The sequence below is a fragment of the Zerene cesonia genome, chromosome 1, assembly GCF_012273895.1.
Source record: "Zerene cesonia ecotype Mississippi chromosome 1, Zerene_cesonia_1.1, whole genome shotgun sequence".
In the NCBI taxonomy this organism is placed as follows: domain Eukaryota; kingdom Metazoa; phylum Arthropoda; class Insecta; order Lepidoptera; family Pieridae; genus Zerene; species Zerene cesonia.
Window position 1 is genome coordinate 10,307,038 of NC_052102.1, and position 13,272 is coordinate 10,320,309.

The 13,272-nt window shown below is 34.9% G+C and overlaps 1 protein-coding gene across 5 annotated transcripts in view; it reads left to right on the forward strand.

Moving 5' to 3' along the window:
• LOC119831863 (SUN domain-containing ossification factor) overlaps window positions 1-13,272 on the forward strand; it is a 55,457-nt gene that overhangs the window by 33,196 nt on the left and 8,989 nt on the right. The window lies entirely within an intron of this gene.

Genomic DNA, 13,272 nt, shown 5'->3' on the forward strand with positions numbered 1-13,272 from the left:
CTTAGTCATCATAGGCTATCTGCGTGCCAAATTTCAGCCCGATTTATAGTGGACTGCGCGTTGATAGAACTGTCAGTTACTTGGTTACCTTTGCGTTTTATATGTTAAGATTCCACTGGAGAGCAGTTGGACTCCGCACGCAAAATATTGAAATTAAAAAATTGGTTAATGTAGATGTTATTTACAAATTAAAATTTCGCATCTAGGATCAGATATACGGGGCGTTGGAGATCGTACGTGGTCCCTGAGTGCTACAGGCTGTATCATGTACCACGGGGTAGAGTCGCGGTCAGCCCCACTATTTTCTTATAAAATTTGTCCAAAATTAATCCTCTCAATTACCTATGCACCTTGTTTTGTTAAGTTACATAAATCTGGATAAACCAACACGATATCCTTATATTGTTATTACGATAAGCGATTAAAAAAAAATTATTGAGATAAGTGCGATAATCGCATACGGACGTGTCATTTCATAATTCGATTCATCCGTTCTCACTTTGACGTCACGTGCGTGCCGAGCGTGTTTCGAATAATATTTATCCTTATCTCCTTACGTTTAGGTTTCTTATGCAGTGGTACCAAATCTTGATTTGATATAAGCTTCAGCAGAAGCGCGATCCAACCTAATAATTTTAATTTTGTATGTGATTGCAATCAATTTTATCGGGTAAAGATGTAAAATGAAATCTAACAATGGTGAAGGTGATGATTAGCATTCATCATCATCATCATAGTGTGAAGATTCATGTCGCCTTGTGGGTTACGGGTACAAATTCATAATATTTCTTACTGTGGATATTCTGGACTTTTCTATACGTACTTACCACTCGTAACGTGGACATAAATAACCCGATAATGTTCTAAATCACCACACGTAATTAATGGAAGCGTCCATAAAGCTTTATGTGTCTTGCCAGACTGATTTTTAACCGACTTCAAATAGGAGGAGTTTCTCAATTCGACCGTATTTTTTGTGTTTGTTAACTCATAACACTGCACTGGGTGAAGTGGATTTTGATGATTCTTATTTTATTTGAAAGCGTTTGGTGCTTCCCCTATATAAATTTGGTTTATTTCTGATAATTTAGAAGGCAGATTAGTTTTTTGTTAAAATAATTATTTACGACGTACGACGACACCGACGGCGTCGTATCATCGCTGGAAAATATTTATACTTAGGATTACCTAAGTTTCAATAACCATTAGATTATTGAAATGAAATATTAACAGGCTGTCGTTGGAAATTGCCTATCAAACAGCGACAGAGATGCCGAATGAGTATGATAGGGCAATACAGCCTCTGACCGGCTTAACCTGTGAACCTTATTAATTTTTATGCGTACGTACGTTTAATAACAATATAAATATACAGTTAATTGCAAGCGGTGTCTTTGTACGCACAATAATAAAGGGAGAACGTTAGCTCGTACGCGATAACTTGTGACATTGTTTTGCAAATATTGCCAATGTTTTATTTCTAATTGGCGATGGCCGTCATGAGTGCATATGAGTTACGTATATAATACTCGTATACTCACTTATGATTCTATGTTTCGTCTTTGATTTGAAGACGGTTGTATGCGTTTATCAAAGGTGCGGTGGATTCTAAATTTTTAGGGTAATTAATTAGTACATTATAATGAAATTCTCTTGATGAAATAGTCATTTGTTATCAAATTTAATTCACTTGTCTTCAACACGTAATTTAAATATTACATTTTCTCTGTTTGTACCATATTATTTGTGTATTTTTAATACATTATAAATTACATTAAAGCGTTATAAAAACTATCTGTAATGTAGTCTGCCCATTCGATTTTTATTTAGGAGGCGTATCGTGAAATGACGTTGGTCATTGCTGTTAATAATTCACTTGAAAGACAGTATCCGGTACGATAATTCATCTAATTGGTAGCTTATTAGGGAATAATAAAAATCGGATGTATTTATTTTTTTTATTAAATAAAAGCAAGCAAAACTCCACTCTAACGGCTCTAACTGGCATTCCATTGCACGTATTGCAAAAACATACCTACCTACATCTGACTATTCAAATTGTAATATCGGTAAAGATAGGCGCGACGTATGGAGGTAACCCGTCGTAATCCACACGGGAATGCGACCTCACTGAGCAATAATACGTACAATACTTACCGTAATGATCAGTTTTAATAAGCAGCCGCAATATCTGAACAGGAACTGCAGCGAATTCCATTTCCTTTACCAACAAATCGGATAAATAATAGGCGAAATATTCAAAATTGATTTAGACGAGATTTATCGGGTTTCACATTCAAATTGCTTCTTGTAAATAAATTCTTGGTAGAGAAATAAACCAGCGCCTCGTTATTGGCTATAAATGTGATCAAATAAGGCCTAATGGCAACGAATTCAGATCAGAAAGCCCGTGTTCCGAGTCAATTGCAATATAGATTATGGTAGTTGTAATGTCGTCTGGATCTGTAAATGCGTTTAATATTGATCTTTAATAAAACGTAGCAAAAACCGCCTCGCTCTGGTTATCTACTGGGTTAGTTGGCGCTTTTAAAGTGACAGTCCTTGGTTTGCATTCTAAAGGTGTTTTCTGTATGGAAACAGTAGTTTTCTATCGATATAGAGGTAGGGTGGTAGTGATAATGTAATGGGAAATTCGCACCGGGGAAGGTACCACACCCACCACTCACCGCCATAGAAGATGGCGTGAAATAGTAGCATAAGAATGCTGCTGTATTCGCATTTTATTCTGCAATTCCCATTCCATTTCTTTATTACCGTCGGCAATCCTCTCTGTATTCTTTATCCTTTTCTACCGTCGCAAGTATTCATGAGCGGTGGTGTGGATACCGTACTTGTTATTTCAATGGAAATTTAATTTATCCCGATAGAATTCTCTCTTCAAAAATGGTTTGGTCAGTTTGTATTTTGGACAATTGCCATTTATAGATGTTTTCTATTATAGTACAATGGTATGAACTGCTTTTAAAAAATCTCATAATACAGTGATTGAAAGAACATAACATTCAAAATGCATTCATTAAAACTGGAGCAATACGCTCATTTCATTTAAGATAGTTGACCTTTAATCGTAGCTGAGCCGATGTATGTGTTGGTGTGTAAAAATAATTGGACTGTTGGCCGCTGTTGCCGCTTGAAGCTCTCACCGCAAATGTCAACGGTCTTATTATAGCCGCTTATTTAGGAAGTTGCATTATCTGCTAGTGATAAAGCTGCTTGAATTCTTGTCGACGTGTGGTCGTGTTCTGCTGCTTGAGTCATTATCGTGTGTTGGATCCATACACTCAATAATGTATTGGAGAAAACGACCCTCAGTATATAGTAAATGCTCATGTTATTGTTGCGATGTCGAAAAAAACAACTCCAAATTAACTCAAGTTCCTTTAAAAACAAGTGTGATATGCGATGAAATGTGTTTTAATCGTAAAACTAATATTATTGTCTGTTCTGTAAGGAATTATATCAAAATGAACTTTGTTTACGTTTTTTATACGAAGATTGATTTGAGCAATGCGAGCACTGATTTTACTTCCCCCTCTTTTTGTATTTTAGTGGATTATATTAAACACTAGCATACTATGCTGGGCGTCAAACAACGATTTATTCGTTTAGCTTCAAAACTAAGGAATTGTCTCCGTTTTTTATCCCCTTTTTGATTACATAGACCGAAAAATCCTTAGCTAACACCAGTAATCTACTGCAAAAAGAAATAATGATGTCAATTTCCAAGTTTCAAATCTTAGAAATTTTATTGTAGTACCTATACTATTTTACTATCTGTGGCTATGCTAGGCTATATATCAAACGGTAGGTCCATTATACTTTTTATAGGTACACGTGCTTAGATTGAATGCGTCAAAGCATGTTTCATAAATCGCTATTGTTTCAGTATTCTAACGTAACCGATGGGGCATGTCGCAGCGCCAACGGACTCAAATGACATCGACTGCATAATTAAACGGGATCAGTTCAATTACAGTGGAGTATTTTAATACATGTTACTCACTGGTATTTGTTGGACAGTCTTGTTTATATTGTAACTATGTTACATGTAGACGAGGTGATTTTTTTTATGCCATAGGTGGCCAACTGAGCTGGTGGTTGTTCGCCTGACGATAAGCGATCACCGCCTGTGAATGCGCTGCCCGCTTTTAAGAAGTAACGCATAGGAAAATTATTGACGAATGGAAAGAAGGAATGGACCGGGAAGGGGGAGGAAAAAGAAACGGACCTCCGGCTCCCACACTCAACATTCGAAACAGAATAGCATGCAAAGCATTTGAAGTTTTTTGCTTGAACTCTGAAAAAAACTTTAACAGTTAATGTTTGAAACGGTTTTTATTCTAATTCAGTAGTTGAAGAAACGTTTCACGTTAGACTAGACATTGTTGTAAATAAAGTCGAATTTAATACCTAATATGAACATTCGCAGAGGTATTTAACTTAAAATCTATAATAAACGAACTTGGCAATCGGTTAAAGGTCAATTAACGATATACCCGTTTCTAGATATTTGCGCACTAATATAATATTCTAGAAGTTTAAGTTAGATCGTATATTTCGACGTCAATGCATGCTATTTTGTACTTAATTTATTGGAGATGTGGATCGATAATATAAAATACGTAATGGATGTGCATGGTTATTTTTTTTGTATTGTGCTGCTGTTAGTTGGAATCAGTGGTATAATTATATTGAAGATGTTTATTTGTTGCTTAGATTAAGATTTTTATTCATTTAAGGTTTTGTCTCAAACATATGCAATGCTATGCTAATGCATAGGCTATTAAATTCGACTATTTTATTGAATTTTAAAAAGTCTCTTTTCTCTATTGTCTTTTCTCTATATTTTATCTGGATAATAAATATATTTTTTTTTATAATGTGCTACTACCTACATTATTTCCAGGAACTATCTCCAAGAACAAAAATTAAATCATATTAAACCGCTCCATTGCGACTTACTACGATTAAATAAACCCACTCTGGCACTCATAATTGAGAATAGTGAATATTTAAATTGAATTTAAAAATTTTGTGCCATTAGTATGCAGCCGGCATCGCACTGTATGATTATACGTTATTAACTTATTATTATCGATTCATTTAGGTACATATTTATGCACAAAGCTTTAACCCTGTACGTTTATGCTTTTTTGCATTCAGTCATAAGTTTTTAGTTATATGAAGAATTGATTTGCAATGATGGGATTTTATAAAACGGCGAATCTATAGTAAAACATTAGTTAGGTAAGATTCATCGCCGGCCATTTTTGTTGTTGTTCAATAATTAAAAATGTATGCCAAAAGACGTAGTATACCTACTACTAGTATCTCTAAATGTTAATATGAAATAGAATATGTTGTATGGGAATCGATGTAAATTATGATATTATGATATATGCTATTGATAGCTACTGAAATGCTGAAAAATGTGATATTTAAACATTCAGTTGCAGTTTATTCCGATAGGCATTTAACAAAATAACTAATAGGGTTTATTTTTGTACCTACAGATCTTAATATGTATCGCTCTTTTGCTGGTGACCTTACGTGCTTGTCATTACGTCGAATCTCGTACGAGAGGCCTTGGGTCCGAAATATATTTTCCCTTGGAATTATAATGTCAAAAGGTATTCGCATTCGTGCAAGTATATTTGAAACTTTTTATCGTAACAATTCCCTTAATTATGTGTTAATTTCGTCGTATTTGGGTAGAAGTATGATTAGACTTCTATTCCTTAAGTTAGGTCATAATATTTTGGTCACCATGTGGCGAAGGATCCTGATACGGGGAGGCGGTCAAGAATTTGTGGTTGATTCTTATTATTTTTCTATCGCATCATATCTGTTGAATTATGTGTTCAACATACTATCAACATAGCATATATCCTGTAGTATGTCATACATTTTTCTGTTTTTTTTTTTACTACAGAGGATTACTTGGCATTATAAAATACGCCTTTGGCTATTAAAGGATTTTTTAGCCTTAAAATTTTCATTTAATAAAGCAATGCCCGATCCTATAAAGGAACCGAAGTGGACTGAAAGAGAATAACCCTGAAACCTATCTACCTTCGTCATCCAACACATTATACACATGTTTTTGCATGTGCATTCATTCACTCTTCTCATATGGAAAATGTTTATAACAATCCATCTATATTATCTCGAAATCGTTTCTAGATCTTAAATAATCTGTTATTCCAATATTAATAGCGAACCGTGCCGATACCCAATTAAACCATCTCTACCACTTTCTCAAGTAGGTATATCAGACAAATGACAAACCGTCCACACTTAATGACTCTCAGAAACTGCTATGACAAAAGAGAATTATCGCCGTAAACTGGATACATTAAACAGTATTTACGATAATACCTAGATCTACGAGTAAATATAAATTAGAGTGGTCCAGTCAAATGTAGGTTGTACAACCTAGCCCACTGTTTCCAGTTTCGGTGTTATTTATAGACGCGGACTGGTTCTGGTATGCATATTTGGTTGGAGCAACAAATGTTGCATACCTGGTTGTAATGAGAATTAATGAGACGCGGTTTGACGCCGTTAGGAGAGCTCAAGGCGCACGCGCATGGATGTTCGAACCTACAATTTTACATGCAAGAACTAGCTTAGAGAACTGTTTGTAAATATACCACTAGGTCCCACTTTAATGGGCTTATGTAGTATTCCGAGGATTTTAAGATTATTAGATTATTGTTTGCCAATAATCGTTGAACCCGAAATATATTGAATATTTCGGGTTCAACGATTTCGACTCTTGATCCTTACTTAGTGAAATAAGATGAGATTAATAATCACAAACAGATAATGTATCTATATCATTACTTCTATGTCTATGTTTCTAATAGTAAATACTCCTAAAAGCGATAAGTCCAGTACCCACCTCTTTAATCAAATCATAAACCTTTTAATTTATTGATACACAATATTATCATTGTCATTTCTAGTTCAATAAATCATAGATAGTATTATGATTTGTTGTTGTATAACGAACCGACAACAATAAATTACATTGATGTTACTGAATCTCAATAAAGAATGCGTAAATAGACGATATTTACAAACACAGCTTCAGATATGAATAATATGGCGGTAATTCCTAACTCCGTAATGCATTGATTGTGCATCATACAAGGTTCAGTGGCCGTTCAAGTTAATGTATATTTAACAAGCAAACTCGCGTATTTATGGACGCTCTTCCGGTATCACTCCTTTTGGAATAGTGATGAGGGTGAAGAGAAATCAACCTCGTCGAATTAGTGATTTTTATTGGCTCCTTTGAATGGTGAACTTGTTGGTCGCCAGTTCTGTTGTGGGACTTTTCAAGTGAAGCTAGGTGTAATTCAACGCTCTTTGAATAAAGTTACAAACGTGTGTCTTTCTCTAAACCATATTTTCTTCCATTCATCCTTGGCCATTTTGTCATAGCGCTTTTATACCTTCACCTGAAAATTTATATATAACCGACTCTTTTAGACTCAGTATTAAAATGTAACGGACAGATTTTATTTAAACTTTGTTTACTTATCAAGGATCGGAGACAATAGAAATAATTTTATGGGTAAAATAATTTTTTTCTATCCGGTACGACAAACTAATTTTCTTGCGTTTACTCTGTAAATGAGACAGTTTAGTTGAATGTCATTATGATTAACGCGTGTGTCAGAAAGAAAGAAAGAAGGAAAGAAAGAAAGAAACAAAGAAAGTAAGAAAAAAAAACATATCATACACTTTATTGCCTGTAAATTTCCAAAAACGTGTCGACATTTCGATATATTCTCAGTGAAGCTTTTTGTCAATTTACTAGTTTAATGTTTTATGCGCTACCGTTAATACACGAATGCGTACCAGTTAACATATTCAAGTGCAAATGTGTGAACTACTAGTTAATAATTCATTATCTAAAAATGTTCACCCGATATGACTTCTTCAGTCGTATCTCCTAAGTATTTCGATATAAGCGATCGTTTATGGCGGCCGTTCAATATTTTACTTTACACGAGTCAATATACGTAACGATTTCCATAAAACACTCAATATCGGATGCATTATTCATCCATACCATTTGTACAGATACGTCCGTCTGCTATAAATAGCCGGCCTAACAGATTTTCATGTGTCATTCGCATGAATCTTAGACGGGCGTATCAATAAACGGTCCGGTTTCAAAGTAACCGACACTTGCGACACCGGCGAGACAATGGACAGTAAATACTTGTTATTGCGGCTGTCGCAGACCGCGACTTCATTATACATCGCCCACGGTACCCACCTACTGGGACGATTTCTAATTTGCTCTGCACTACTCGCAATGAAAGGGCAGGATACCACCAATGTATAAAGCAGAACACAAAAGTCATTTAGATATCTCAAACTGTTTTTATAAGCTTTTATTTAATTTCTTCTCGTCGGACATACGACATTAAATTCTTAATAAAATTCGTCAGTTATTGGTTTCAGTGTCACGTAGTTTTTGTATTGTTGTTGAAAATCAAATGTTGCTTAGATTTTGTCCCCAGTTATTGTTTATACGTGTATACGTTATTGTATGTACATATAATTAACTGTTGCGACGACCGCTATGTAGCATCCTTTAAAATTTTTAGTCTGAAATGTTTCCATTATTTATTTCGCCGCTGCTATCTATACAAGGCTTGTAATTTGATCACTGTAACATATCATGGTAGGTACATGGTTCGTGGTTTTTCGTTTTCAACATGATAATTTATGGAATTTTATAAAGTCACGAGATGAAATATTATTAATCGCTACTCCAGATGTAAATTAATCAGAATTCGCAATAGTTGATCGTTTTCATGTTCCACGCCATAAGTTCGGGTTGCAGGTCAAATGGCTTATAAATTATGTAATGTTTATTGAGATTGCACGATTTTCGGTCTGAATGTTTGATCAGATTTCGTACAGACTTTTCTCGTATTAATCGCACAAATCAGGAAGAAGAAGTATGGCTTATTTATTTATAATTATGTATAGTTATATATAGTTATTTTGGTCGATATTATAGTTCAGGATGCGACTGTATCGCACTATATATTTGCGATGATATTGTAAATCTTTGGGTTAAAAATTGTTAATAAGCTACTCGTGTTGCAGAAATTTTATCGCTGAAAATAATTTTTCGAAAGCAACCATTTTCAATTGAGATCTTGGAAACAAAATATTTTAACTGGTGAGAAAGTTGTGAATTATTGGAGATAAAATTGTTCAAAACATTACTATATTAGGCGTATCGTTCAAATTCCTATTTAGTTATTGAGTTGCCTAATTAGGTAACGATACAGTAAGAAATGATCACTGCACAACCTGTAATGGCATGGCATAACTACGATAAAGATAACAGGTGCCGCTGGCAGTGCTCTTGTTAGGCGAAAGCGTTTATGTGGACGATAAAATAAAATAATTACCAGTAATTGTATGTTGATTGAAGACTCGGCTTTTACTCTATAAATTCGTGAGCATAACCATTAGCAGTATTCATTTATTACCAGCGTTTTGCTCGAGGCGCCGCTCGTGTGCTTTGTGTACCAAGGTTATTACAGTGTCTCTGTGTTTATTGCTGTCTTGAGTTTTGCAGAATTGAAGGACTGGGCTCAAACTGAAGGTGCTCATTAGGGAATTGATGGTGATTAAATTTTTGACGGGATTATATTAAGATGTTTGTTTAAAAAAAATCACGGAAATTGATCTTGTGTTGTACAACTACATGCTGTCAACAAACAATTGAAATTATTTTCAATATTTCAAACAATATTCATCCCATGAAATAATTGCCAGTTATGACTTCGTTTTGTATAGCAGAAATATGTTTTCGCGTTCCATGTCATAATTTGCTGAGCAAAATGCATCGGTGACACCGGAATTGAGAACCTGCCCGCCTACCTAGTGCATTGCACCACCAGGGAAAGCAAACTCCTACTATGCGTTCGGTATCTCGCAAGGTTCTATTCTTGGCCATTTGTTGTTACATATCTGTATTTGTATGCAATTGTTGCTTTGTATTAGTCATCGTGTCCGAATTTGATATACAAAGGTGCTAATTATAGATTTTGCTTGTTTTCTATATATGTATTTGTTTTACTTATGTTTCTAGTATTTGGTACTTTGTAGAAATAATAAATATAAAGTAAAATATATTGAGATCACTTACGAATATATTAAAAACTGTAAGGTTTATCGCTTCTAATTGAATACAACGCGATGTATGTTCCACTAACCAGTAAGCATTACAGCGAACATGCACCGTAATCGATTTTTCGTAAACTCCGTTTCTTTCTGCCGCTTTTCCCTTGCAAGGTCGCTTCAGTCGCGTGTTTCTATTGGCTAATTGTGGACATTTTATGAATAACTCGATATTTTCATTTCACGCTACTAGCAGATAGAGCGTGAAGTATTTTAGCGTGACATACTGTGTGTCGTGTTTTCTTTTCCTCCGTTTGTATATCACCAGTCAATGATCCCTACATATATGTTTCCATATCATACACAATCAAGCCTAATGTGTTGCTTGAAGAAAGTTGAAAGTATGTATAGTAGAAACCTGACTTAAAATGCTCCAACTGTTATCCACAAGATTCACTTTAAATGTTTCCCAATAGCTCTGAGACAATTGTTTAGTTCGGTCTAACAACCGTGGTACCAGTGCGCAAATTATATAGTTTCTTGCAAACACATTTGTATGCCGTTCCCGCAAATACTTTACCGTTTGAAAGTCGCCAGAAGCGTTGAAGTGAGGCATGCAAACTCGTGTAAACTTTTTAGTCAACAATATATCTACTGATGTTCTCGAGGCGTGCTGTTGTGTCGCTTGAAATGTTCACATTAAATAGGTGTTCAATTCACTAATGAAAAAAATGTCTCTAGTGATATTATATTCGGTGATTCAATATGGAAATGGTTGTAGTAAATCAGAATTTAAACACTATATCATGACCAATGTAATATACAGTGCAGTCTGGGATGTAAAGAAGTGTTTGACAATTTGTAATGGGGTCTTTATATCCCCATATCGATAACAATTAAAGTCGAAAGCGTAAGTTCACAATGCAATGTCATTAAACTGTCTCCACGATTGCTGATAATTTTCCAACCTTTCGTTTAAATGTCGAAGCGTTTAACCAACATGCATTATACTGTTTAATTGCTGGGGTTAGATGTGGGGTTAATTCTTTTACATAACAACCTCACGTTCGGTCGTGAGCGGTCGGTCGGAGCGGAGCCGCGGGCGGTTCCTTGTATCCAATAGCATCTACGAGTTAATAATTTTCAAGCACGCTATTACCCTAATGATTCCTTAAACGAAACGGCATATTACGATTTACTTCTTAGTGTCATTAAAGTTAACGCAGCATACGGCGGGTCACGTTTTCATATGCCTTCACTTCCTCGTGGGGCGAGGAAATCCACGTGTGCCCCCGCTCGGCCGATAATTCATCGTTCAATGGCGACGTTGATTTATGATTCATTGATGTTATTGATCTATTGATTGCTCGGATGCGCCGGTGAAGTGATTAAAACTTTCGCTAATCGTCGCCGCCGGTGTTTGTTGATGCTGCACTGGCGAGATCAATTCTGAACTCAACTGAAATTGTCGGACTCGGGCAGGATTACATCGGCTTGAATAGATGGTTGCGTGTCGGTAGGGTTCTGTTTTGTTTTCTTTGATTTTTAAGAATCTTTTATGCATTTTCTCTTGAGACATTTCAAATCAATCGCTCGAATATTATTTGAGTTTTGCATAAATCGCCAAATATTAATTTGATAGAAACTAAAGCATATCAAAATTTCCATTACGTTCGATGAAGTACACAATTTAATTCATTGTTACAAATAAGGGCATTAGTATCTTCTGCTTTATTAGGTCGTAATTATGTAACTTTAAACAATAATTGCCCGCATGCAACCGATTGCAGTGATTGCAATGGATCAATTAAATTAATAGCTTGTGTGATTTTATGGACGACTTAATACAAATTGTATCGTGATTTATAAAGTAACTAGCTGCACCCCACGGTTCAACCCGCGTAAGTCCGTAACCTGTAGGAATATCGGGATAAAAAGTTGCCTATATGTTATTCCAGTTGTCCAGCTATCTACATACCAAATTTCATTGCAATCGGTTCAGTAGTTTTTGTATGAAAGAGCAAAAAAAACACACACACTTTCTTACAAATTTTCGCATTTATAATATTAGTGGTATAGGAGGTTGAATTTGTTGTCTGGATAAAGATATTCGTTCACGAATTTCTCTTTGTCACCTTCTTAAGTAATAGATATTACCATTCAAATAATATCATATTTCTTAATGTAAACACTTGATGAATTATAGTTGTAAATAGTCATTTTGTAAATTGTATAAATAAGACGAACCTCACATTCGTATGTCCCGTTGATAACTATATGAGGAAATTTATTATTAAAATGAATCTTGAAATGTAAAGGAAACTTTTATATTTAGATGTGAAATGACATAACCATTGCTTTCTTAAACGGTTAAATTAGATTAACTCCAACACTGAGATTGTTATATAATTAGTTTGAATGTAAACCGACGTAATGATGCATGGGAACTAACTGCTTTCATTTCAAATTGGATTAAGTTTAGCATATGTACGAGAAATAGTTCACGTTCTATCTTGCTTACCTGCCAAGAAATTCTGTTGATTTCGCAAGTGATCCAATACTGATCTTTGAAGTGTTACAAATTTTACATATCCTCTCGATATTCTATAATGTCTATTATAGTACCTATGTGTCCATTACAAAACAGCAAATAAGACTACTATATGAGGTCTACACTATAAAATTATGCTTTATATAGTCTGCAATTTGAAACTAGTTTCCTGGTTCGTAAAATTAGCAAGCCCATCTCAGTTTTCTACCCTTGGTCTTACGCAATTTCTTAAATTTTACGCTAAACGTATCTCGGAAATTTCTACTTTATGGTCGTATATCAATGGTCGTTCGCTAATCCATTTAGTTTAACCACTCCACAGTAGGCACACGTAGCTTGATTGAATCGCTTATGGATTGTGAACTCATCCATTGACCCAGATAAAGATAACGTAACGCGAACTTGTGAATTGATATAACAATTGAAATACTCGAGTTCAGATCAGTTTTATTATGTGTTCTTTGTAGTCCGGTCAATTTAGACCAAAAAATGAGGGTGAAGTTACATAAAGTCCCAACAAGCTGAATTTCTGTGAAGTT